Here is a 27,254-nt window from a genome sequence, read left to right as displayed (position 1 = left end):
AGTAACAGAAACAAACCATGGTATGTTCTTAGAAGCTTAAATACTAAAAGAAAGGACCCTCAGAATTACTGACACTCCCAGAAAAAAAAAAGGTGCTTACTATCCAAAATACTTAACAATGATGAACATATGATGAACATATGATGTTTAAAAAAATCTCTTCCACATTATTCAAATGAAAAATTAATTAAAATTTCCTAAGAAAGATTGTCCATATGAATCCGGGTAAAAACCTCCTATGATTTGTAGCATACATCTTTCTCTTTATTTATTTATTTTTTTCTTAATTTTCAGTTTAGCCTGTTGATTTTTCAGAAATGGCAGGGAAAAAAAACAACTCCGTATATCTCACTTATAATGTAAAATATTCAGCCTAAATCTTCAGAAGTATGTCTTTTGAATAAAAGAAGACAGATACTACAGTGTTTCTGCCAGAGAGTCCAGTTTAAACATTCTGCAGCATGCAAATGTTATCTCGACTATGTGAGTCTTTTACCCGCGTGGATGTTGCAGGGTTGGAGCCTTCTGCCTGTGATTTAGGTTGTAATTTTATTTGTGGAAATAAACCAATTGCAGAGCTTCAATTGTCTTAGCAATGAGGTGATCAATAGCCCATTACTGGATAGAACAGCGGCTACAGGAAGTGCATTGAAGATTTTAATGCATGAATTATGCATGCGGTGCTCATTCTTTAGTCTCCGAACAGAATGACAGGGTTTGTGAAGTCGCCTCAGATAGTTTCTTGCATTAAGTGACTGCAGTGAAATGCTTAATATTTTCAGGCATAGAAGCAGCATTGACTCGGGCCAGCCGAATTTGGAAGATGTAAATCCCCCAGCTCCCGGCACAGAATGCTTTATTTGAAAGTATTGCTATGTAGGGAGCCAGCTTCACTGTCATCTAACCTGCTCTCCCCAGAAGGTTGGCTGAAGGATGGGAGCGGCTGTGCCTGCCTCTGAGGTCACAGCTTGAAGTCCTTTTAACTTGCTTTCTGCTGCAGGAGAGAGGCGTGTTGTGGTATAACTATCACTGCATCTATTGAAATGGACAATTTGCAATAAATACAATACTCAGAACAACAGACAACTCAGCATATCAGGTAAGTGCAAGGTTTTTCTCTGGGTTAGGTCATTGTAAGTGAGAATGCGCTGAGCTAGGATAACGGTGATGCAGTCGGTATTAGTAAGGTTGACTCAGACCTCGGTATTGCGATGCAGCGTCAGGGTTCTGAATTGTTTTGTTAATTGAAAGGTGATTTTTTTTTTTAAATATTTTTGACAGTGTGGTGCCATAAGGTATTTTATTTGCATGCAAAAGCTTTTCAAGAATGTACCAGAGCTTAGATGTATGTGTCTTGGATAGATAGAGCCTGCAAATTGGGGAGGGGCAGCACTGAGCGTGATCTGAATCAATAAAAGAATTATCATCTTCTGGAGAAGTTTGAGCAGGGCTGTGGTATTCCTTTGGCTCGGATTATTTCCTTTATGTCAACATTTTCAGATTATGGTGAAATATGTTGGTAGACACCCAAAATGTTTAGTCCTTCTCCCAGAAGTAGAGGATAGATAGCACTGAGGTACTCAAATTCAAATACTGTGTTGCATACAAATTGAACAGATGGAATTGAAATAATTTGGAATAGTGTGTCCTTGAAGGAAGACCTTGTTGTCAGAAAGCAGTTTGAATTCTACCTGGAGTGTTTTGTTTTCTTTCCTCCTGTCCAGTGTGACTTACTACAAAAAAAAGAGTGGATAGATGTTATATTCTGAAATTACACCAAAAAAAGTTTGATTTTTTTCTTGATGTTTTAAAAATTAAGTTTAAATAATTGTAGAACCTACTGTATAAAAGCCAAACAAAATTCACAAAAACTCTGAAAAAGTGAAAAGTAGTAATAATAATATACCACTATATTTGCTAGTCTTTGTGAATTAAAGCTGCTTGCTTTTCAATATCATGGCAAATAGCTAATAAATATGTAAATGATATGCAGTATGATATGAATTCCTCAACCTCTCTTTAGGGTAGGAAAATAGCTTTAAGAAACATTTAGTAAGAACCTAGATACAGTAAAATGTTTCAAAGATGATTTTAAACAGTAAATATATACTATTAATATATATATACACTATTAGTATATATACACATATGCATATATGTACATGCTTATGCATACCTATATACACTATAGTATATAATTTGTAAAACATAATATGTGTAATATAACATGTATGTATATGTACTTCCTCAAGTATAATGCTAAGTTTTTAAAAGTGTTTGCTAAATAATTTATCAAGAACCAGTAATAGATAATGATAAGTATGCTTTCTGAAATAGGTATCACTTATTAAAAGAAAAAGGGAAAGAAATATAGAACAATGATAATAAGAGCACAGGAAAACTACTTTTCAAACATTTCACAATGTATTTCAATTCTGCTGCGGTATTATTCTATCGAGTTTCCTTTCAGCTGCCTGGTAGTATGGTGGCACAGAACTCACACTGTAGAACATGTTTGAATCTGCAAAACTGAGCTAGTTTAGGTACAGGAGGAAACTCACACTTTGAGTTTTTCCTGGGGGGCGGGGGAGAGGGTAGGAAGAAGTAACTGCCTATACACATTCAAGTTCTCCTGATGCTGAGTCATGGTGTTCAGTTCTGCTCAAATACCTCCTGGCTGAGGTGGCCCCTTAACAGCCGGTAAAATGGAATTGAAAAGAAAATGGAAAAGAATGGAAGGGGCAGAAATTTAAAGATATTTATTGCTTAGCAGCATACTAAATTCTGAGTAATGAGTATAATGGCAGCTCTACTCGCTGGACTGGATGAAGTGACAGTAGGAGAAGAAAAGCCCCCCATGCTGGATGACAAGATCATAGCAGTAAAATTAATGTACTAACATGGTAAGATTGTATGAACAAAGGGGTCTACATAATACTGCACTTGTTCATCCTCTCTGCCATCGTTCTAGTCTCAAACTTAACCCGAGCCACTTCTCAGTATCACTGAAAATACGTGATGGTGAAGGAGTATTTCCAGGATCATGTGAGGGAAATCTGGAATGAGATGCTCTCAGTTCCCAATTCCCACAGTAGTTGTAATTAATTTTTATAGATTGTCAGTTGGGAGAAACTAACAAGAGATTAATGAGGATATTTGAATATTAACCACAATATATGAGGTGAGACACCAAAATGAAGTTAGATAATGATTATGGCAAAGCATAGTCATATTAGATGCAGTTAGGAAGGAGACTGAAGATCAAAAAGAATATAATAAAAGAAAAGAGGAAATGGAATGAGAAACCCATATAGCAGTGAAATATTAAATACAGGATTTTGAAAGAAAAATGTACTTAATGAATAGTTGATACATATTATTAATGCACCTTAAATCAATTTATAAGAATTCTGAAATATTATGATTCACTAAGATAAAGCTTAGTAATTTAATTTAACATGAATTTTAAAGGTGACTTAATAGAGTGAGAAATCAGTTGAAGAACATTTTAAAATTGTAAGCCATCAATTTTCTTTTTAGTATAAATATTTATATTAATGTTTGCACCTATGTTATAATAAATCTAAGTAGAAACCTATCTATATGTAAAACTCTGTATATCTCTATATGTCCTGTTTTCAGCATTAGCCATAAACTAAGATTATAAAAAAGTTATGAGTCATTTATTGGAAGAGTAAGGAGTAAAAGCATTTGAAGAGAGATAATATGTCCATTTTCCAAACTTGAAACACACATACAAATTGATTAAATCTGAGTTTATATTTTTGTGACAAGGACATCTCCCCTGTATTTTTTTTAAGATTTATTTATTTGAGAGAGAGAAGGTGTGGGGGAAGGGCAGTGAGAGAGGAAGACAGAATCTCAAGCAGGCCTGTTGAGCATGGAGCCCCACACTGGGCTCAGTCTCAGGACTCTGAGATCATGACCTGAGCTGAAACCAAGTTGTTGGATACTTAACTGACTGAGCCACCCAGGCTACATCCCTCTGCTATATTTTTTAGTTAATAGTTCTGATGAGTTATAAGCTTTGTAGATTCACAGAAAGCTTTTCAAATATGAATTTATACCAAAGAATGATACCAAGAAATTACATCTTCTCTTTTCTGTCATAGGAAAAAATAATAAAATTAGTTCCTCCTTAAAATATATTCCCTAAGAAATTAGTTTTTGAAATATTTTCCTTTCAAAAATGCTCCTAAAATTTGATTCTGAGGTTGTTTCATTTTAACACAGCTTCATACATGTTTCAGCAATCTCTTTCCTCTGATTATAAATATAAATTTCATTCTCTTTTTCATTGTTTTTAATCACTTTCCTCTCCTAAGACAACTCAGTATAATGAAGAAATATTTATTTAAGGATCCTCCTGTGTGCTTTTGCTAGGTATTCTGGCTTCCTAGATAAGAAAAAAGATAGGGGGGCAGTGCTTTCCATAGAACAAATAATCCAATGTAGGAAAGAAGTATAATATAGCAGCATTCAAAATATTTGGTATAAGAAGTTTAACAATCATAAGACAAGGAACCATATTCAAAATTTTTGGATGGAATCCAGCAAAAGAATATACATACATAAAGGCACGGAAGCAAAACTTAATACTTTATATTCTAGTGTCAGGACTGAAATAGAGGAATTGGATAGGTATAGTTGAGAATAAATAGGGTGGGAGTAGATAAGAATTTAGACTTGGTTCTATAGTCATCAGACACTCACATATGTTATTTAATCCCTTTGGAGGAAAATTTAAGGCTCAAAAATTTTTGGACCCTTGAATCAGATGAATGCTGAACATTTTTCAGTGATTGTTAGTTTGATATTAATTATTATAATAATCTTGCCTTTTAGTCTGTATTCTCATGCTTTGCTTTGCTGCCCCTGGAAGGACTGCCCCTCCCGAATATAGCCAATTACTAGACAGTGAGCCAATTACCCTTGAATTCACTTTTCAAATGCAACGCAAGCAACCAGGAGCCCACACCTTAAACTTCCTTCTTTATCAGTGTTCTTAGGCTCTGGCCAATTTCTTCTTGCCTTCATCACCCCAGGGACAAGTACCAGACAACTAGGGACAGCTCCAGTGCCCCCCAGAGCTTCCTGAAGTAATTCAAACTAGCCAATTCTAAATCCACTTATTCTGCCTCCTTCCTGAGAAAAGCATCATAAAGGCTTTTGCTCATACTTTTCTCCTTCCTTCTACCTCCTGATTGGCCCTAGATCCCCAAAATTCCCTGTGTGGCCCCAGTCATGGTATGTCCCCTTCTCTTAGGATCTGTGAGTGTAACAACTGCCTTTTCAATGGCAGACATCATCAGATCTATTGGCTTTACCATACCATAATAATAATGAAACCTATATAATAATAAAACCTATATTAAAACAAACATGAGATTGTCTTAATATCTTTAACACCAATTAACATCAATGGAAAGGTTAATAATATTCCCAGTATTTAAAATAAATCAGTCAAGTCTTTTTTAAAAAATCATTACTGTTTTATTGAACTGCTATATTCAGATTTAAGGGTAAATCCTAAGTGAACCTCTTATAAACATAAGCTTAACTCTTTCCTAAGTTGTGGTTAGTAGAGGGAGGGTATATCCTCCAGAAATATGAATGGACAATTAGAAGTTTTCAGTATAATGGCAAGCTACATAGGTCTAAAGTTTAATCATTTTTTCTGAGTCTGTTTTAGCTTGTAGCCTATCTGCTTTATAAAAACAAGCATCTACCTTATCCAGCAACTAAATCAATGTCAAGGGAAAATGCCACCCTATGCTCCTAAAATAACAAGTACTGAAAATGTAATTATCAAATGCTAGTTTTGTTTATATAATGTCTTTGGTATCCAGTAAGCAGCCCACATCCTAATTAAGAAATATTTCTGCTACATTAAGCCTACAAAATAGAACTGAATGGTCTTAAAAATGTGGTGTCCAAGAAAAGGTTGTTGCTAATCAGCAAATGCCAAACATTGGAACAATGAACCAAACACAATTAACCACAAGACTAACAAGAATGGAGCCACACAGAGGTAGTGCTCTGAAGTATATATACCAAAAGACAGCATTGATATCTTTCAGTGGTACACTGTATTGCTTCAAAACACCATCACTGAAAGAAATAGAGAACTGTAAATGACTTTGAAGGGTAGAAAAATTAAAAAATTAAATGCATGTTTGAACTTAATGGTTTTTAACTTCCCTTTCTACACCAAGATTGTGTATGTAATGAATGCAATCACAGTAGCCCTTTAAGACATGAACTTTTGAGAAAGAAATTCAAGGGGAAAATTGAAGATGATTTAGATGGAGAATAGGTTAGAAAAGACACTAGTCATGTTAGCAGATGGAAGGGCAGCAAGGTAGGTGGCTGAGAGGGAATCTGGAGGCAGAACTGTGCCAGAAAGAACATAGGAATTTAAACAGATGGAAGATGATATATTAGTTGGCAAAAAGAAAAGCTGGGTGACAAACAGGAGGATCTCTTGAAGAACTGGATGAGTAGGCAGCCAAGAGGTGAATTGGATGGACCAGTAATAAACAAAATAGGTCAGTATGAGGGCACCCAAGTTCCAGAAGAAATAGGCAAGAATAGTGGAAAACAACTGCAATTTTTGCCTTTATGTGAACCTAGGGAATGAATTTTATTAATGATTTTTTAAAGTGCTTTGAAATTATGATCAATAGTGATGATCGACGGAGGGAAAATTTTAGTAGAAAATTCAAAGGCACATACCACTGAGGAATTTTATTCTGTAAAATTATCATGAGCATGAAATGTATTTTTATTTCCTAATTCACGTTTTCTATATTTGAATTCTGGTCCAGGCTTAGCTAATATTTGAGGATTTGGATGAAAAATAATACTGAGGGGTAATATAAGTAGAGAATAAGAACTTTAACCCCTACCAAAAAGAAAATTTGCCAGTCTATGGAAAATTTGAATATAATTGTATCTTTAGAAAAATTTCTTATATTGTATTATCTATTAAAAGTGGTGATAGCAGTGCCTTAGTAAACATACAGATGATTACAAGTCTTCTAGTCTTTCTTCTGTCTTCAGACTTATCTACCTTTAAGTTACTATATTCTTAGATAATTATGCTTCCAAACATTAAGTAGAATTATTTAACATAGTTAAGTACTTTTTACATGACAATTGTCATCATAAAAAATGTGCCAGGCACAGTAATGTTTGTATGAAGGCGCTGGCTTTATGGGCATAGTTTTAAAAAGGTTTATTTATTTTAGAGAGAGAAAGTAGGCACGCACATGGTGGGGAATGTAGGGGAGAGGGTCAGAGGGAGATATCTTCAAGCAGACTCCCTACTAAGTTTGGAACATGATCCCATGACCCATAAGATCATGACCTGAGCTGAAACCAAGAGTCCAACACTCAGCCCACTGAGCCACCCAGGCACCCCAGCTTTATGGCTATTCTGATTGACCTTCAGATAGATACGTGGGTTCTAAGCAGAAGAGATACTTCTATTTGTACCATATATAAACTTAGATTTAATACCGCTCTTTGTTTTGTTCTCCCATCTAAACTATAAACATATTTTTTTGATACATCAACAATATTTCTTAGGTCAGTCCATTTCTATCTATTTTGCTAGCCAAACCCCTTATGCCAAAATGCCTGAAACTTTGATCTTTATTGCCAGTGTGATCACTTCTAAAATATCTGCATTCTGGAGCACCTGGCTGACTCAGTCGGTAGAGCATTAACTCTTGATGTCAGGGTCATGAGTTCAAGCTCCATGTTGGGCGTAGAGCTAACTTTAAAAAAATAAAATATCTGCATTCCAATTAATCCCACATAACAGAAGCAAGAATGATCTATCATGGTTATCTGGGATGTTTGACTGTTATTTTCAAGTGATGTGTGTAGTTGCAATTTTAATCCTCTGCATTAAACTTTTGAGCACAAGGCTAGCAGCAATAGCTTCCCAAGTTCTAAGTAATTCTCTTGATTTGAGGAACCATATTTGGCAAATGCTACACATATGCCAGACACTGTGCCAGACTTTGGGGATACAGGATGAATAAAACATGAATCTTCCCATCAAAGAGTTTATATTCTAGTGGAATAAACAGATTAATATATACTAAATACTATGGCACAGTTTAATAGAGGGAATGATGTTATATCCATGGATAAAAGATATGTATACTACCCTACATAGTTGTGACTCTCTTGAGGTCATGGAACATACTAATTTGTTAATTCGGGAAATGTTTATTAAGCCCCTTCTCTGCATAATGGCTATGCAAGAGGAAGTTTATTGCCTATTGCCATGGACAAAACAGTCTGTTGAAAAAAAGACTGGAGCAAACAGAAAGTTTATTGGACAAAGATAATTCTTGACAAGATGTAAACCAGGTACAATAAGTGCATATAAATTGGGCTTTAACCAAAAGTAGGAGAAATCATCAAGAATAATTTCTTTGTGGCAGCAATCAAAGGATAGTTACAATGGTTTTTAAATAGTTGTATAATGGTTCATTCAATGTAGTTATAAAATAAATGGTGTTCACTAGAAAATTTAGAGGCTCACACTAAAAAAAGGTGGTTAATGAACACAGCTTGAAAGGATAAAGAAAGCAAGTTTTGTGTTTGATGCTGAGATAATTGCTTTAATGCATATTCTTTTAATCCTTTTTAGAAGACTATGAGATTCTCACTTTAAAGATTAGAAAACTGAGATTGAGTTTATACTGTTACTAAAACTCTAGGTCCAGGATAAGGAAATTAAAATCTCTCTGCTATATCCCCATAAGTTTAGTATTTTTTCTTTTCTTTTTTTTTTTTTGTGGCATTTTGCAAGAAACTTCAAATATCAAAGCACGATAATTCAATGAGATCTTGGACTGCTACGTTCATAGGTTTGTTCATCTATCATTTATTTAACTAAAATGCATATAATGAAAAAAGTGCAAAGTTACAAGTTAATTTTTATTAAGAGATTTGTAATTAGAAGAAAGTCAAGTATGATTTGAAAAATTAACCATCCATAAACATCCTCTAAAAATAAAAGGTCACTTTGCTCAAGTGTGGAAAATTTGACTGATGGATAAGGAACAAAATGACACATGAGGAAATACATTTAACAAGATGTCCAATATATGGACCAGCTTAAATATCATTGAGTAGATCGATGGGTAATGAGTTTTCAACAAATTTATGTTAATAAGTTTATTGTTTCCTCTAAAATGTGAATTAGTGATAAGAATAATGTTATAGTGCTTTTCCCTGAGAGGGTACTTTTAGAAGCTTTTTTCCTTCTTAACCCCTTCAGGAGAAAATATGATATTAACCAGGCAAGTTTCCGACATATAATTGAATAATAGAGTATCAATTTTGTTTTATTTATCATTTCATTGCCAGTGTCTAGAACAATGCCATGAGCAAAGTAGGTGTTCAATAAATATGTGAAAAGTGAATGGTCACATGAATTAATGTTATCATATTTTATTAATTTGAAGACATTATTTTTAAGTCACACCATTAAATTAATAGACTTTGGCAAGCACAGTTATTATTTAAATGTACATACCAAATGTAAAATGAATCCTGTAGTAGGATTTTTTTTAAAACAACAAAAATCTATCTTGATCTAATGTACAGCTGTACCTGGACATCTGAATATCAAGTCAACAATGTTAGTTTCTTTATGAGTGTGGTCTTCAGTCTCAATGAAGACCAACTTTGCTATGCTTGGCAACCAAGATTAGATATCTTTCTGTCTTGTAGCACCCTCTTTCCTATCACCTTGACAAATGAGTATATTTTGTGAGAGTTTTCACAAGGATTATGTTGTAAATGGCAAGTTCAGGTGATTGAGATGAATATACAGTGTGTTGTTTTTGGGGTTTTTTTACATTATTGATTAGAAAATTAATGTAAAGGATTTGGTGATTTAAAATGCAAGTAGATATTCTATCCAGAAAATATTGTGGATATTTTAATAAAGAAAAATCATGTGTTAGGTAGAAGTTATGTTAATAGCAGAAATGAAAATAATTCAACTATTTTAAGTAACGTTCAAAATGCTTTCAGTCTACATAGGCACAATTATCATTCTGTTTTTGTACGTATCTTCAGCATTTAGCACATTGCTTGATATATTGTATATAGTTGGTAAATATTTGTCATCAATTTATGATAAGGTCTTGTTGGCTTGTGTAATCAATTCATACTAGTTATAATCACATAGGTCACAATGAGGCAGTAGCATTGTTAGGAAAGTATTAAAAATGGTGAATATATTGCATATTGTGACCTAGTCATAGCTAAATGACAAATTATATAAAACAATGTGTTCAGGAATAAATGGCCTTCAAGATAAACAGAGATCTAGGCCATAAAGAATGTGTCTTATTGAGTCTGGGGTTGTCTCATGTTATTGAGGATGACTTGAAATAGTACATTGTTTCTTTGAAACTTACTGAAGATGTTAAATTCATGAGGGGAGTAAAAATAATCATAAATAATAATAAAGTTATTTAAAGACATGATTATTTGTGCCAGAATACTCAATTAGAAGAGAGAAAACATGGCCAACTGTGTACATAGATATATTTGGATGAGACCTTTGCAGAGGAGCATGAATGCCAAATATTGTTGATTTTTAAATAAATCACTTTGTAGGAAAAAAGAAAATTCTTTGGCACCATGACTGTTGTGAGGTTATGAAATATCATATAACATACAAATATGATGATTTTCTGTGTTCTTCACTGCAGTAGAATGTGGTCCCCACTCACAGAGATATTAATGCCTTTAAGTGAACCTCTCCTTTCATTTAAATTGAACTTAAACTGATGTTTCATACAGTAGTGAGAAAAATATTTTTGGTAATCCAAGAGAAAGATTTTTTAGAATTTATCTATCGAGTCCCTCATCAAGAATAAAATGAAATCTTAGAGTTGGAAGAAGTCATATAAAAATGTGACTAATCTTTAATTTTTACATGTGGAAGCAGAGTTTCTGATGATTGAGGCTTATTATCTAAGGATCTACTATTTAGGCATACCTACATACAGAAAAGAAGTTTCAAAGCATACTTGTTAGAAATTGAATATTAATATAAAAATTGCAGTAATTTTTTCCTTAATTGTAAGATTCTTGATTGAGATATAATGTTCTTCATATAATTAATTTCTTAGCTTAAGGGAAATTGTTCTTTAATGAACTTTCGCTTCTCTAAATTATCTGTTTTGAGAAATTCTTAAGAGAAGAAAAGAAACTTCGATGAAAGAAAATCATTCCTCTGTGATTCAAAACATGTAAAATTCTTAGATTTTAACTACAGAAGTATAATGTTAGAAGAAACTCATGAGCATGGAACTGGAAATGGGTACTAATTTAGACATGCTTAGTGTCAGTATAAACTTAGTTCTTTAAAAGAGCTAAGTCATGTGTCAATCAACGTGCAAAAAATAAACACTTTGATTATATATATAAAAAAATTTCAGTAGCTTGTAATTTAGGAAGAAACAGAATAAATGTATTAAAGATGAAATGGAGGAGGTTGTATAAATCTCCGTTTCTCATATGGAAGACTGATTAGGATTAAAACAGTACAAAAAAGTATAGATATACAATAGATACTACAGAAGAACTATGATGATTGTACTGCCTAGCAATTGGTAAAATAAAGATAATGAATAACAGAAATTAAATTAGTGAGTTGTCCGAAGATGTTATCATCTGTGTCACAGCAAAATTACTCTGTTTTGTTGACATAATAAACCACTATTTAAAGGGAGAAATGGGTACATCAACATTTATTACATTTATTCATTTCATACTTTGTGCTAGGCAGTGTAAGTGTTCTGCAAATTTATTTAAATGCTGTTGCTGGAATAACAATAAACATGTTTAATTGTGTTAATAAAACTTAATATATTAATTTTGTCTAGGAAATGATATTTTTGACATATGCATCATATATGTGATTATATATTTAAAGATAATTTAGTACTTAGTCTTTATAAATCATTATATAATTGCATGTGAGACCAATTACAAAGAAATATAGCCTTGTATTTGTTTATTATTTACTTAAGAATGGACTGATCAAGTTCAGGTTATAAAGAAAAATAAAAATGCATATGAGTAAAAAATGCATATGAGTAGAATGAAAATTAAATATTTCATCTAGGCTGTAAAGATGATTATATGCAGATTGAGTAAATTGGGGAAACAGAATCATGTGATGACTTTAGAACCTAATCTAAAATGAATTCAGCAAGAGGCACCTGGATGGCTCAGTTCGTTAAGTATCGGCCTTCAGCTCATGATCCCCGGGGATCCTGGGATGGAGTCCCTCAGAGGACTCCCTGCTCAGTGGGGAGCCTGCTTCTCCCTCTCCCTCTGCTCCTCTTCTCCTGTTCTCTTGCTTGCTCTCTCTCTATATGTATCTCAAATAAATAAATAAAATAAAATAAAAATTCAGCAAACAAATCAATGAAAAGTTTCAGTTTGGTGCGCCTGGGTGGCTCAGTGGGTTGGGCCTCTGCCTTCCGCTCAGGTATTGATCTCAGGGTCCTGGGATCTAGCCCTGCATCAGGCTCTCTGCACAGCGGAGAGCCCGCTTCCTCCTCTCTCTCTGCCTGCCTTTCTGCCTACTTGTGATCTCTGTCAAATAAATAAAGAAAAATCTTAAAAAAAAAAAGAAAGAAAAGTTTCAGTTTATAGGTGATAGAAGAAATTACTTTAGCAATGGCATTTCAGTAAACATTAGAGACAAACAGAAAACTCATATAGACAATTGATATGAAAAGAAATAGAGCAAAATTTTCCCTTTTTTTTTTTTTGGTAAGAATGAGTGTGAAATTGGGGAGTGGTACTGGAGATGTAGAAGGAGAGGGAGAGAGAATTCCTAAATCACTCCAGGCCCAGGGCAGAGCCAGAGTTGGGGCTCAATCCCACAATCCCGAAACAGCGGCCTGGAAATCAAGGGTCAGATACTTAACTGACTGAGCCACCCAGGCGCCCTAGAGGAAATCTATCTGAAATTAAAAAAAAAAAAAAGATGGCAGCGTTGGTCGTGGTGGGAGTGGGAGGAGGTCAGAGTATTAAGAACTCAAATGTTTCCATGAAGTCTCCTGCAGACCTAAGTATTCATTTCATTTTTTCCTATGCATCATCACCCATAGAGCAGTTTTTCTTTTCCAGTATCTGTAACAAAGTGACTCAAATTAGCCAGAGCTATTTTTTTTACATGCCTGTTTCAGAGAAAAAAATTGAATTCCCTAATGGTTACTCCTTCTGTCAATTTGTGTCACTTTCAAACATTGTCTGGCCTATTTATGACAACTAAAAATGTGAGCTGAAAAGTATTTGTATTTTATTATTTTCAAAGATCTTTAGAGAAAAGCTGGAAAACAATGAATTTATAATGTGGATAGCATTTGGAACTATATCCTACTAGTTATGAACAGGCACATGCTGAAATAAGGAGCAATAGTGTTAGTTCAGCAGGAAGGAGTGAGTTGTTCCTCTAGAGCTTCTAAACTGTTATACATATATTGTCGTAGGAACAGTAAGCTTTATGCCTACATAGAACAGATTCTAAAGGCCACAATTTGATATCAGAATTAACATAAGAATTTGTGAAGAATACACCTGATATTCATTTAAATCTTTCCTTTAAATTGTTTTTTTTCCCAGTGACATTTCTCTAAATTCAAAATTTCTCTTAGCGTTTAATGCTGGGAAAATGTTTTAATTTAATTAAAATTGCTCTTATTTCTTTTATTCAATATGAGCTATATAATTTATTGCCCTTTATTTTACTTTATATTGACAGTTAAATTTTCTATTCAATTAATAAGTAATATGCCCTAGGCTAGGTTACTTGGTCCCCTTCATGCTGGAGTCTCATTCTTTTATCACTATGTCGAAAGCTTTATTCATAATGTAAGCTGTCACAAATTCCTTTTGGAAGTATTAGTGTATATAATGAACAAACAAATATGTGAATAATTTAAGAGTTAGCTTCTAGACCCTCACCCGTTTTGATGAGTCAAGAGATCAAATGCTATTTTGTATTTATGATAAACACCAATTTGACCACATCCATTTATCTTTAAAAGAAATGCAGATACAATAAAATGGAGAAGTGATATTTCTAAAGCTATCCTGTTTAATGATTTTTTCAAGTCCTTTCAAGAATGTACGCCATATGTCTGGCAGCTGGAACCTAGTCTTTAGGCCTTCTCAAAGATGAAACTCCTACTGAAGTTACACTTTTTGAATGATATATTATAGCTGTATAGTACAGATGGAATGTAAACCATCAACTTTTTTATTCAGAAAAAAAAGGCATTAAGATTATAAAGGAGAAAGATCACTTCTTGCTCCATGAATTGCCTTCTTAGACAAAATAATCCAATATAATATAGAACTGTAATGTGATAGAATTTATAATAGATTCATATTCCTAAGCAATACATAATGAAGTGTCAAAAGAAAACATCCTTGCACAATTAGAAATATCAATAAATATTAGTGGAGTAGTGTCATCAAACTACTGAACTAAGAAGCAGAAAACTTTGAGATTTATCCCTTGAGATTTTAGACAAATGGCTTAAGCCCTTTAAGCTTCAGGTTACTAATCTTTAAAAATGGGGATTAGTAATATCTGACTTCACCAATTCTCAAACTGCTTGTGAAGTACAGATAAAGCATTCATGGAACCATTAATAACTTTTATACCTCTGAAAAAAAGTTATAAAGACTGAAAAAAAGTAAAAAAAAATATTAATATGAACAATGCAACCATCATACCTTGATTAAAAAGGTAAATTTTATATCATGTATAAATAGAAACAAAGAATGAATGAATGAACAAATGAAAGAAAGTCATTCATTCAGGGAAAGTAAAACATGAACAATGCAAAAACTGTATTAATGATTAACCCCAAAACTAACAGTCTTTGAAGATTTTCTGCAAAACTGACCCAAACAATTGTGCTCCAATCTTTCCATCTATTCTCTTGTTCCAAATAATGAAACTTGGTTGGGAAACAGTGGAGAAACATGTGGAGAAACAGAATTAACCAGTGCTAGATATTATTCTAGAATCGCTGGTTTATTCTCCTGTCATCTGAAGAATTTCTACTAGGGAGACTGAGTATCCACAAAATATAGAATGCTAACAACACCTTCTATGGTACTTTTGTAATAATTGTTAATATCTAATATTGATTGGTATTATTAAAATATTTTCAAACAATTTCTTAGCCATGTCACATGCAGCTAAAACAAAATAAACTCAAATTAGGAAAAGCTTCTTTATTTTTTTTTCCCTGTGAGACATAGAATATTACCTTAGTGAGATATATATATGAATCCAGTAAAGAACCACTCAACTAATTAACTCTTGAGAATATGATATTTAAATAATATATTAAATAATACATCTTTAACATTAAAAGAACTGCTTGTAGATTTCTATTTAAATTAAATCGTGTTTTATACATAGGCACCTGACAATTTGTTTATTTTTTCTGAACTCTCTTACTACAGATTATACCTTGCAAATATATCTATATTGTTCATTATGAAATTACCTCATAAAGAAATCTAATTTTGTTCACTTCACATTTTTGAACAGTCAGTTTGCAGTCATTTAGCTTGGATCTTCTAAGGACTGGGCCAAAATTATTATTTTTCTTTTTATTGATTTTTCAGATAAGAGTATGAATTTATTCATTACTTTTCAACTGCTCTGTTAGATGCATTCCAAACAATGTCCTATGGGGGCTACCCAGAAGGAGTGTAGTAAGAGGAGTGAGCAGTTACTGAAAACTTTGTTCCTTTATGTGTCATAAAACAAAATGGAATTGTTAAAGCCTTCAGTCTATTTCTTGATCATGCTTTGTATTTTAGAAAAAGCTTTCAGAAGCTGCAGACAGAGTTTGAGTCAATTATTGTTCCTATTTCAGCTGACATAATCAAAATTATCCAAAATGATGATATCAAAATATGAGCTAGTCTTGAGTGACGTTCATGTCTAGATGAATAAGCATAGATAGCTTTTGTATTCTTCAGCTGTCTCTGAGATTTTGGTTGGTTCAGATACATACCAATTGATTTGAGACTGTTTTTTAAATTATTAATGGGAGTTGTAAATGAGGCTATTTCCTCATCTTTGCAATTATTATCATACTAAACCTAAACCAATTATGAAATATCCAGACTTCATTTTATTCTTTTTCATTTTGAGGATTAAAATACCCCCCTTTTTTGCCATAAGGATGATAAAATGATCAGTGTTAATTATTGTGTCCATTCAGTTCTTTAAAAAAGGACATCTAGATTATTCATGTAGATCACTTTTAGAGTTTAGCACATAAAATGGAAATATTCCTGCTGGGATTCGGTTTGGGATTCTATTGCCATGCATGAAACTTTGATTTGCTACAAAGTCTTTTCCATAGCCTTCGAATAGACTTCTAATACTGGTGGAAATGGGGACTCTTGGGATTGTGTTCTTCATCACAGATATTGACTGAACTCCCCCATGTGCTCAGAGGATCAAAAAGTACTTTAGTAAAAACAGACCTTAGGAGTAGGGATGACTCTGTCTTTATTCTGAGTATTTTTTTTTTCATTTTTTCTTTCTTGTGCTCTTTTTTTTTTTCTAGTACATTAAAAATGAAAGCCCTGGCTAAATATGTGTGTGTATGTATATAGGCTAAATATGGATACATATGTATGTGCTTATATACACGTGTGTGCATGTCCCTGTGTTTTAAATCATATTTCACAAAGGAGTAAATATTTCACGTGAGATATAGAGTCAAAGAGGAAGTTCCATCAACATTTTGGGAGTCTCCTGGGATATCTTTCAACCATTCACATTTTAGGCTCTCTTGGGTTAATCCTGCTATAGAACTATATGCTTATTTTTTTTTAAAGATTTTATTTATTTATTTGACAGAGAGAGATCACAAGTAGACGGAGAGGCAGGCAGAGAGAGAGAGGGAAGCAGGCTTCTTGCTGAGAAGAGAGCCCGATGTGGGACTCGATCCCAGGACCCTGAGATCATGACCTGAGCCGAAGGCAGCGGCTTAACCCACTGAGCCACCCAGGCGCCCTATATGCTTATTTTTGTAAATCAAACATTAATTTGCAAAGTTGTTAAACATCTTATCCTCCCATAATAATTTCTTATTCTTAAGGTTGGTATGAAAGGTATTTCTATTACTATTTTATAAATGAGGAAAGATTCAGAAAATTTGGCTCCATGTCAAATTTCATCACCAGGTTGAGCAGCAATACTTAATTTTAATCTAGACTAACTCTCTCTGGGACCATTGCTCTTTCTGTACATGATATGATTGTGGCTTTGCTTTTAAGCTTTTTACCAGATTCCTTAGATTTCATATTATTTATCCAAAATTATTAATATTTTATGAATTACATCTGCCTTCTTTTTTTAGCAACATATTTTTCCATTCTAAATTGCAAAATTCCCTCAATTTAATGTTATTAAAATTAAGATGTCACAAAAATTAATGCCACAATGACATTTTTATAAAATCTGAAATTAAATTGATAAAACAAGTGTAATAGAACTGAGAAGGCACAGGATTTTTTTGTGTTCCATCCCTATGGTTAGAAAATTTATTATTTTATATATGTCTTTGAATTCTCTTCTACCTGAAAAAAATTCTCTGCTTTTATATGTAAACTTTATGTAAGGATTAAAATCCTATTTCATTATTTCTGTTCTTATAATTGCCTCAAACCAGTGGCAAATCTCCCTTTATTAATTTTCCTAATGTCATAAACGTCTTTTTTGAAGTTCATTTCCTCCTAAGAAGATAATTTTCATTGTATAGTTTTCTGAGTGAATTTTATCTAATATCTATGAGTTTTTCAATGTTCTCACTAAATAGTTACTGAAGTGTTTCAATAACAACCTGGTTTATTGGAGCATCTTTTCTGCATTGTTTTAATGTAAACATTACTTTGTCTTCAAACTTACCTATATTTCATGACATCTCCCCAGTACTTTTTCAACTTAATAAGAAAAAATATATGTGAAAAATTGAGTTTTAGAACTTCTCTATGAACTCTCCTACCTTTGCCTTAACTTGTGCAGGTTTTATTTGTTTGTTTGTTTGTTTTTAACCTGGGATGACAGGACTTGAAAAAAGTGAAAGTTGAAGTTGAAAAAAATTAAACTCTCCAAACCATTGACACTAAGAGTTAAGGGAAATGCAGAGATAGATAGTATTCCAAAGGATTATGTCCATTTAAACTCGAAAGAATGGCTCCATTTTGTGGGGCAAATTAAAGTATAGAATAGGAAACTGAGGCTGGATCTTTGCATGAGTAAAGGTTAGTGGGAAACTCATGGGAGGTCTCAGTCCAAGGCCCACTTTATATTAGACTAATGACATCAAAACTATTTTTAACAATTAGTCAAACAGCTACTCATTTGTTTATTGTCTTGGTATGGTTTCATTCACTCATTCAGCATCTATTGAATGCTTGTCATACGTGAGGTGCTATGTTGGGCATTGGAAGGTCAGTGGTAAACAATAGATATACGATCCATTTTTAGATCGTCAGCTTGTTATAAATACTAGGAAGGAGTTTATAGAAGTATCGAATTTCCTTGTCAGGTGAGGGTGAGTGAGAGCTAATTTGTATGACAGTAGAAAGACTCTTGGTGGAAGTATGGTTTATTTTGCATCCTGAAGGATAAAGATTTATCTAAGAGTACAAGGAAATAATCAGAAAGTAGCCTCTGCTCATCCCATATTTCTAGATTTACATATTTCATCTTGTTCTATGAAAATGTAAATTACTTGTTTATATACCTACAAACCTGGATCATAAATTAGCTAAAGAAATAAGAAAACAAAAAAGACTGTCATACAAACATCTAACTATTTAAAATATGAGGAGTCAAGGAGCCAAAACAGGATGAGTCACAAGAAATCTTTTTTCTTCCAGGGGTGCCTGGGTGGCTCAGTCGGTTAAGCGATTGCCTTTGGCCCAGGCCAGGATCCCGGGGTCCTGGGATCAAGTCCTGCATCAGGATCCCTGCTCAGCAGGGAGTTTGCTTCTCTCTCTCCCTCTAACACTTACTGCTTCTGCTCTTGCCTTCTCTGTCTCTCTCAAATAAATAAATAAAATCTTAAAAAAAGAGAAAGCTTTCAGCTTCCCCTATAATTTATGTTTCTAAATCTGAAGTAATGTGCTATGACCACATAAATTCAGGGGATTTCTAACTTGAATTAGAGGGCCAAGGAATATTTCTGAAACAATGGCCTTCAGAATTGAGGCCTGAGTGATGAGTAGGAGCTAATTAGGAGAAGGGCAGATGGTGGAAGGAGAAGTGGAGGGGGGCAGTGAGGATGAGTCAGAAAGGGAGAAAAACTTGAGTAATGGCCCAGAGGCATGAGGCTGGAAAGTGTTGTAGCTCTGTTTCCATGGAATTGGTGATAAAGACCAACCATGACAAAAGTCGATGGAAAGGTACACAAGGAAAGACAATGAGAAGCCATTGCTTTAGATTAAGTAGAGAAGAGTCTCGAAGGAATTTTTGCATTTAAGAGAGATCACTGTGGCAGCAGTTCTGAAAACATTTCTGAGTAGGGCATGGATGCCAAGAGGGAAGAATATAGAAGGTATTACAGTAACCTCCGTGAGAGAAGATGATGGCCTAAACTAGTAGTTTTCAAACCCTTTTTCTTAAAAATGTCCAAAAGAATTTTTAAAATTGTATATCCCCATATATATTTATGAATCAACATACAAATTCATCAAAATTTTAAATAGCTGCAAACGATGTAGTTTTCAGCATATTGCACATTTTGACATTTTAAATACATCTGTTATATAACTGTTAAATATATCCTTTGGAGTCTGAATAGTATTGAGATTCCATGGTCATTGTTATCCACTTAAAAATATTTGAAATAGCTTCTGTAGAACTTAAAAAAAATTTTTTTTAAAGATTTTATTTATTTATTTGACAGAGATCACAGGTAGGCAGAGAGGCAGGCAGAGAGAGGAGGAAGCAGGCTCCCTGCTATGCAGAGAGCCCAATGCGGGGGCTCGATTGCTCCCAGGACCCTGAGATCATGACCTGAGCCAAAGGCAGAGGCTTTAACCCACTGAGCCACCCAGGCACCCCGAACTTTAAAAATTTTTATGTCATTCTCATTTCTTTTGAATTCATATTTGTATTCCCAAGGAAATTTATCCTATTATTATATAACTTATGCTTGGAAGTATTTAATTCATTATCCTATCATATTTTTAGTTATAAAATAAACTTATAATTTGATTTTTCAAGTTCTTATAGCTGTAAAATTTAAAGATTAATTTTTTTTTTCCTCTAGAATTAGTCAACATGGTTTTTACTAATGCACAATTGACCAAAACTATGTATCTGTATTCAAATTTTGAAAAAATTGTTAGTGACAAAAAATACAACTTTATTAGAAATGCAGTGTTGAATGTGACAGATGGGCTTCTTTTAATTCCTCTACTTTTGGAACAATGTTACTTATTGCCAAAATGAGAGAGAATTTAGTATTAATTCTATTTTGACTTTTCACTCTTTTCACTTTTATAGATGTGAACTAGAGATGAAGAGTCGAGTTATAACAGTGCCATTCAATTCTGAACTCATTCTGATTTTATGTAGGGAATTACATGGTGATCCATTACCAAAATTTATCTTTAGCAATCCATTAATTTTGTGGAATACAAAAAATTGGATTTACCAAATAATTTTCTTTGCCAGTCATTTATTTTCTCAATAGTAACACTAGTACTTCTTAACACCTGACTTCTGGTGTCCTTTTGTTTGGTGCCTCTAGAAGATTTACATGCTGTGTTAATGAACAAAATTCTGGGTGGGTAAGAATTATGTTTTTGGGGCGCCTGGGTGGATCAATTGGTTAAGCTACTGCCTTTTGCTCAGGTCATGATCCCAGAGTCCTGGTATCAAGTCCCATGTCAAGCTTCCCCTGCTCTGCAGGGAGCCTGCTTCTCCCTATCCCTATGCCTCTCCCCCTGCTTGTGCTCTCTCTCTCTGTCAAATAAATAAATAAAATCTTTAAAAAATAGAATTATGTTTTTGTTTTGTACTCTCAAGAATATGAATACACAGTTTAAAGACTACTAACCTAGATTAGGGCAGTAATAGTGGTTGTGGAAAAAAGAGAAAAACAATAGGAACAAATAGAAAGATGAGGTGGAAAAAAAATCAGTAAGTTTTGGTGGTATATTGGATTCAGTGTATATGTAGAATTTCTACAATTTGAGAAGGCAGAGTACATTTAAAATATTCCTGTAGAAGGGTGTCTGGGTGGCTCAGTCATTAAGCATCTGCCTTTAGCTCAGGTCATGATCCCAGGGTCCTGGAATCAAGCCCCACATCAGGGTCCCTGCTCAGCTGGAAGACTGCTTTTCTCTCTTCCACTCCCCCTGGTTGTGTTCCTCTTGCTGTGTCTCCCCTTGTCAAATAAATAAATACATAAAATCTTAAAAAAAAAAATCATTCCTATAGAGCATGGAGGAGAATTGATCAGAGAAACATGAACCAAATTGTCTGATAACCGGAGGTAACAAATTTATAGGTCACTGATCTGCAAAACTGTGCAATTTTTTTTTTTAATGTCATTAGCCACCAGTGTGAAGGTACAGACAAGGCATAGGCTGAGGGCTTTTCATGATAATTTCAGAAAGTTGGTGTTAAGGGATATGGGATGGATGTGAATTATTAAGATGGAAGATTCCAGGTAGAGGAGAACTCAGCTCCATTGACCTACACATCTATTGAGGGCAGTTACAAGAGGGGAAAAAAGCCTTTGTTATGTTGAGCTTAAAAAAAAAAAAAAGAATAGAAGTGATGACTTGGGAAAGTAGCTTCACTTCTCTAGAAAGAATAAAGTAAAAGTATATGCAGAAAAAGGAATATAGAGTTGACCCTAGGACAATGTGGGGGTTGAGGTGCTGACCCCTCTCACTGTCAAAGTCATGTATAACTTTTAACTCCCCTTCCAAAATTAATTAATAACAGCCAAATGTTGACTGGAGGCTTTACCAATAATATAGACAGTTGATTCACGCAGACTTTGCATTTGTATTATATGCTATACTCATTCTAAAGTAAGCAAGAGAAAAGAAAATGTTATTAGGCAAAGCATAAGGAAGAGAAAATCCATTTATAGCAGTATACTGTATTTATGAAAAGTAATTGGCATTAAGTGGACCTGTACAGTTCAAATCTATGTTGTTCAAGAGCCAACTGTACATTTAATTGTAAAGGGAGACCTATCAAAGTATGTTAGGGATGCAGATGAACTTGAGAAAACTGTAGAGGCCGGAGGCCTGGGAGTTGCTCCTAGGGTAACTTTAAGGCAACACATATCCAAGATCATGTAAGAATACATAGTTCCTAAGGAAGACTCCCTTGAGATTTCTTACCATAAGAAATAATCAAGGTGGCACGTTATTTCATTCAGGAGACAAGCTCATAGAACATTCTAATCTAGCTAAGTATTTCATCTTTCTCCAACATTTTTTTAATTGAAGAGGAGTTGAAATAAAATATTAGTTTTAGGTGTACAACATAGTGATTCAACATTTATATATTATGAAGTGATGCCCACAATAAATCTAGCTACCATCTGTCACCAGGCAATGTTGTTACAATATTATTAACTATATTCCCTATGCTGTACATTGCATCTCTGTGCCTTATTTATTTTGTTACTGGAAGTTTGTGCTTTTAAATCCCCTTCCCCCTATTTTGCCTACAGCCCTAGCCCCTCCCCTCTGGTAACCACCAGATTGTTTTTTGCATCTATGAGTCTGTTTACATTTTGTTTTGTTTGCTGTTTTGTTTCTTAGATTCCTCAAATAACTGAAATCATGGTATTTGGCTTCCTCTGACTTGTTTCACTCAGCATAATACCATTTTGGTCCATCCATGTTGTTACAAATGGCAAGAATTCATTCTTTTTTTATATATTTTTTATTTATTTATTTGACAGACAAAGATCACAAGTAGGTAGAGAAGCAGGCAGAGAGAGAGGAGGAAGCAGGCTTCCTGCAGAGCAAAGAGCCCCACACAGGGCTCTATCCCAGGACCCCAGGACCATGACCTGAGCTGAAGGCAGAGGCTTTAACCCATTGAGCCACCCAGACGCCCCAAGAAATCATTCTTTTTTATGACTGATTAATATTCCATTATGTGTATGTGTGTGTGTGTGTGTGTGTGCGCACGCGCGCGTGTGTGTGTGCGTGCATGTATGTATATGTGTATCACATCTTCTTTATCCATTTATCTATTGATAGACACTTAGGTTGCTTCCCTATCTTGACTATTGTAAATAATGCTGCAATGAAGATAGGGATACATGTATTTTTTTTAACTAGAGTTTTTGTTTTCTTCAGATAAATACTCAGAGTAGAATTACTGGATCATGTGGTAGTTCTGTTTTTAATTTTCTGAGGAATCTCCTTACTTCCATAGTGGCTGCACCATTTTTGCATTCCCACTAACAGCTCACAAAGTTTCCCTTTTCTTGCCAGCACTTTCTTATCTTTTTGATACTAGCCATTGTGACAAGTGTGAGGTGATATTTCATTGTGGTTTTGATTTGAATTTCCCTGATGATTAGTGGTGCTGAGCATCTTTTCATGTGTCTATTGGCTATTTATATGTCTTCTTTGGGGAAATATGTATTCAGGCCTTATGCCCATTGTCTTAATTGAATTGTTTCTTTGATATTAAATTATATGATATATATATATATATATATATACACATCATACAACATATATGTATGATATATATATATACACACATGTATGTATATATCATATAATATATAATAATATATATTTCATAAATATATATCATATAATAATAAATATTATATGTATTATCTATATTACTGATTTTATTCAGAGTTTACCAGTTTACCCACACATTTCCTTTTTCTGTTTCAGGATCCAATGCAGAATACCACATTGTATTTATTATTCTTGTTTGCTAAGTATCATAATTTTGGATATTAGCCCCTTACCAGATGATCATTTGCAAATATCTTCTCCCATTCAGTAGATTGCCTTTTTGTTTTGTTGATGGTTTCCAAGGTTTAAAAAATATGTTTAAAGCAACTATAAAATATACATTAGATACACTAAAAATGATATTCTTTCAAAATACATATATACATATATTTCAATAAAAGCTTAGATACCAATTATAATTGGTTACATATATATTGCTTTTTCTAACTTATTTTAGGGAATTCATAGGCAAAAACTTTGTTTGAAGACCACTGAAATGAAGTATTTAAAATTAAGAGCAGAGGTTGAGGGAGGATGATTGTAAATCTAGATGCTGGGTAACATACGATATGATATAATTGCGGTGACAGTCTTAGAGAAAAAAATTAATGACTAATCTATGTAATTTTTCTAAAGAACTGCATGACTGTATGTTCCAAACTTGCTCATTCAATGACCTATTTTAAGAGATTGTTACAGCTGTAGAAAATAATGGAGGGAATGTGGAGAAGTACTACTTCTTTTAGTGGAAAAGAATTTCATACATTTCTTTTTATTACATTATGGCTTGGAGCAATTTGTTCACACTGGAAACGCCATGTGAGTCCTTAGGGAAAGTTGATGGGGAAGCAGGCCTGGGGCTAGAAATATTTATATCTTTAAATCATTCACAGGTAATTAATGATCTGAAAGCCGATGAGGTCACAGAAAGTAGGCAGAACCATGGTATTCCTCTAATAAATACCTGGAGTTGCTTACTGTAGAAAATATAAAATCAGAACTCTGAAGCCTTAAAGCAAAATAGTATAAAACTGATGAATCCAACTATTCCAAATGGGTAAATCTCATGCATTTATATAAAGAACAAAAATGTTAGTCACTACTGAGTTTCAGGTACAAAAGCCTGAGCTCTGTAGATACAGGTCTCTTCAGTTCCTGATGTAATTCATAATCATAAATGATATAGCCAGACTCCCTGCTCCCTGGTTCAAACAGATCCTTTGTGGGTTGTTTTGTTTTGTTTTCCTGTCTTTTGTGGTGGTAACGGAATATTACTTTTTTCTGTTATACCTACAAAACACTGCAAATTTAGTATCTTAAATTTAATCTTAATTTAATCTTAAACCTGATTATCTCAGTTTCTGTGAGTCAGGAGTACCACCAAGCTCAGCTGGGTCCTCAGTTCAAAGACTCATTAGACTTCAGTCAAGTTCAGCTGGCCATCTTTCTTTCTGGAGCTTGGGATTCTCTTCTGGTCGTTGGCAGAATTCAGTTCTTTGCCATTAAAGGACCAAGGTCCCCATTTTATTGCTTACTGTCAGGTCCTAGAGGCCACTTGTGCTTTTCATAGGACCTTACAGCTTGCAAGGCTAGTTTCTTCCCATCACATCTGTGGTTTTGCCATTTGGAATGTGTAGCCTTCAAAGCTACTGTATTGGAAAGAGGTGGCTGGAGAATTTTAAGGGTCAGCCTTAGAAAAATGCCTTCTGCCATTTCTGTCCACATGCCATTGGCTCGGAGCAGTCATAAGGCTCCAACCTTATAAATGCAGAAGAGCAGAAAGATAACACCTTCAGTCTCTGCCAATCATTAAAGTATTTTATAATAATAAAATCAATATGAATCTACTATTTTCCCAAAGCTGCCTTTAATATCCTGGCACTATCAACCAATGCTGGCTTTCTGATCTATTCATTTATTAATGCTTTTATTCAAATAATATGTATTCAATGCATGTGATGTGCTTAGAACAGTAGAAAAACTTAGAAAACAAAGACATACTAGATACAAAATTGTGAATAATCAGAAGGCAATGTACTCCGTATGCTGTTACCAAAACACTAGAGGGGTACAAGGAGGCACAGTGTTTAACTCTGCCCTGGGCAGTCACAGAAGTTCGGATTTTAATTCTCAGAGTCAAAGGGAATGACACATGAATCCTGTTTTGCTAGAAAGAGAAGGAATAATGGCCTTCCAGAGTGAAAAGAATTATACATAGATTTAAAAACAATAAATCAAGCTAAATTTTAGTTATTCCTGCATGGATCAGGTTTTTGACTGTGCTGTATAAACTATCTATACCCAAAAGCAATTCCCTGCATCTAAGTATAATTACCCTGTAAGCCTTACATGAATTTCCCAGGTCACCTTGATTAGAGCCTATGGAAATATAGGTTTTAAAAGGATCAATAGTTAGCAGGTTAGTACTTAAGATCAGTATACTCAGGATTTATTTTCTTCTAATTTATATGATTGTTCTAGACTTTGTTAAGTATTTAAAATATAAAAGTGATGACTGCTTGTTCCCTTATGTAAAGGGAGAGAAGAATAGAGTTGGACTTTCTGGATTCACTTTTTATTTATTTATTATAATGTATTTTTTTTTTTTTGGTGATATCTTTGGTAATACTTTTATGTTTGCTTTAGTATGAATGAAAACACCTTTGAATTATATCTTAGTTTTGGATATTACTATGGGACCTGTTGTAATTTGTAATTTTGCTTTTGTTGAAAACTACTGGAAAAAATATTTGCTTTGAGAAATTAAAAGTTTCATTGATAAAAAGCCACAACTTACTAAGATTTTTTTTAGATTCTATTTCTTCTTGCAATGATGGCTCCTCTTCCTTTTGTTTGTTTTCATGTCTCATGTGATTCCTTTCTCATAGTACATAAGATCTTTATCTCAATAAATGAAAGTAATCATCCCCATGGAAATTGTTTTTATTAAAACTAGGTTGCCATTTGAATGCTAACTTTCTTTAATACAGAAGCCATTAGGATTTTAATTGGGACAGACATTTTCAATTTATAAGTATGTTTCAAAACAAAGCTTATGATTCTGCTTTAAAAAAAAAAGATTTTAGGGGCACCTGGGTGGCTCAGTGGGTTAAGCCGCTGCCTTCGGCTCAGTTCATGATCCCAGGTCCTGGGTTCAAGCCCCGCATCGGGCTTTCTGCTCGGCGGGAAGCCTGCTTCCTCCTCTCTCTCTGCCTGCCTCTCTGCCTACTTGTGATTTCTCTCTGTCAAATAAATAAATAAAATCTTAAAAAAAAAAGATTTTATTTATTTATTTATTGCAAGCAGTGGAGGAAGGGGCAGAGGCAGAGGAAGAAAGGGAATCTCAAGCAGACTTCACACTGAGTGGAGAGATTGACTCTGGGCTC

The 27,254-nt window shown here is 33.9% G+C and overlaps 1 protein-coding gene across 3 annotated transcripts in view; it reads left to right on the top strand.

Annotated features, from left to right (window-relative positions):
• Window positions 1–27,254, top strand: part of CNTN1 (contactin 1) — a 375,956-nt gene that overhangs the window by 128,671 nt on the left and 220,031 nt on the right. The window contains exon 3 of one of the 3 annotated variants that reach the window (XM_047742600.1): window positions 1,001–1,099. The exons of the other annotated variants lie outside the window; for them this stretch is intronic. The gene's annotated coding sequence lies outside the window, so the exon portion shown is untranslated. The remainder of the gene's footprint in view (window positions 1–1,000; window positions 1,100–27,254) is intronic. 3 annotated transcript variants of the gene reach the window in all.

The sequence above is a fragment of the Lutra lutra genome, chromosome 8 (genome assembly GCF_902655055.1).
Source record: "Lutra lutra chromosome 8, mLutLut1.2, whole genome shotgun sequence".
NCBI classification, from domain to species: domain Eukaryota; kingdom Metazoa; phylum Chordata; class Mammalia; order Carnivora; family Mustelidae; genus Lutra; species Lutra lutra.
The sequence above is the reverse complement of the archived record's forward strand: the minus strand, read 5'-3'. Positions and strand labels throughout refer to the sequence as shown.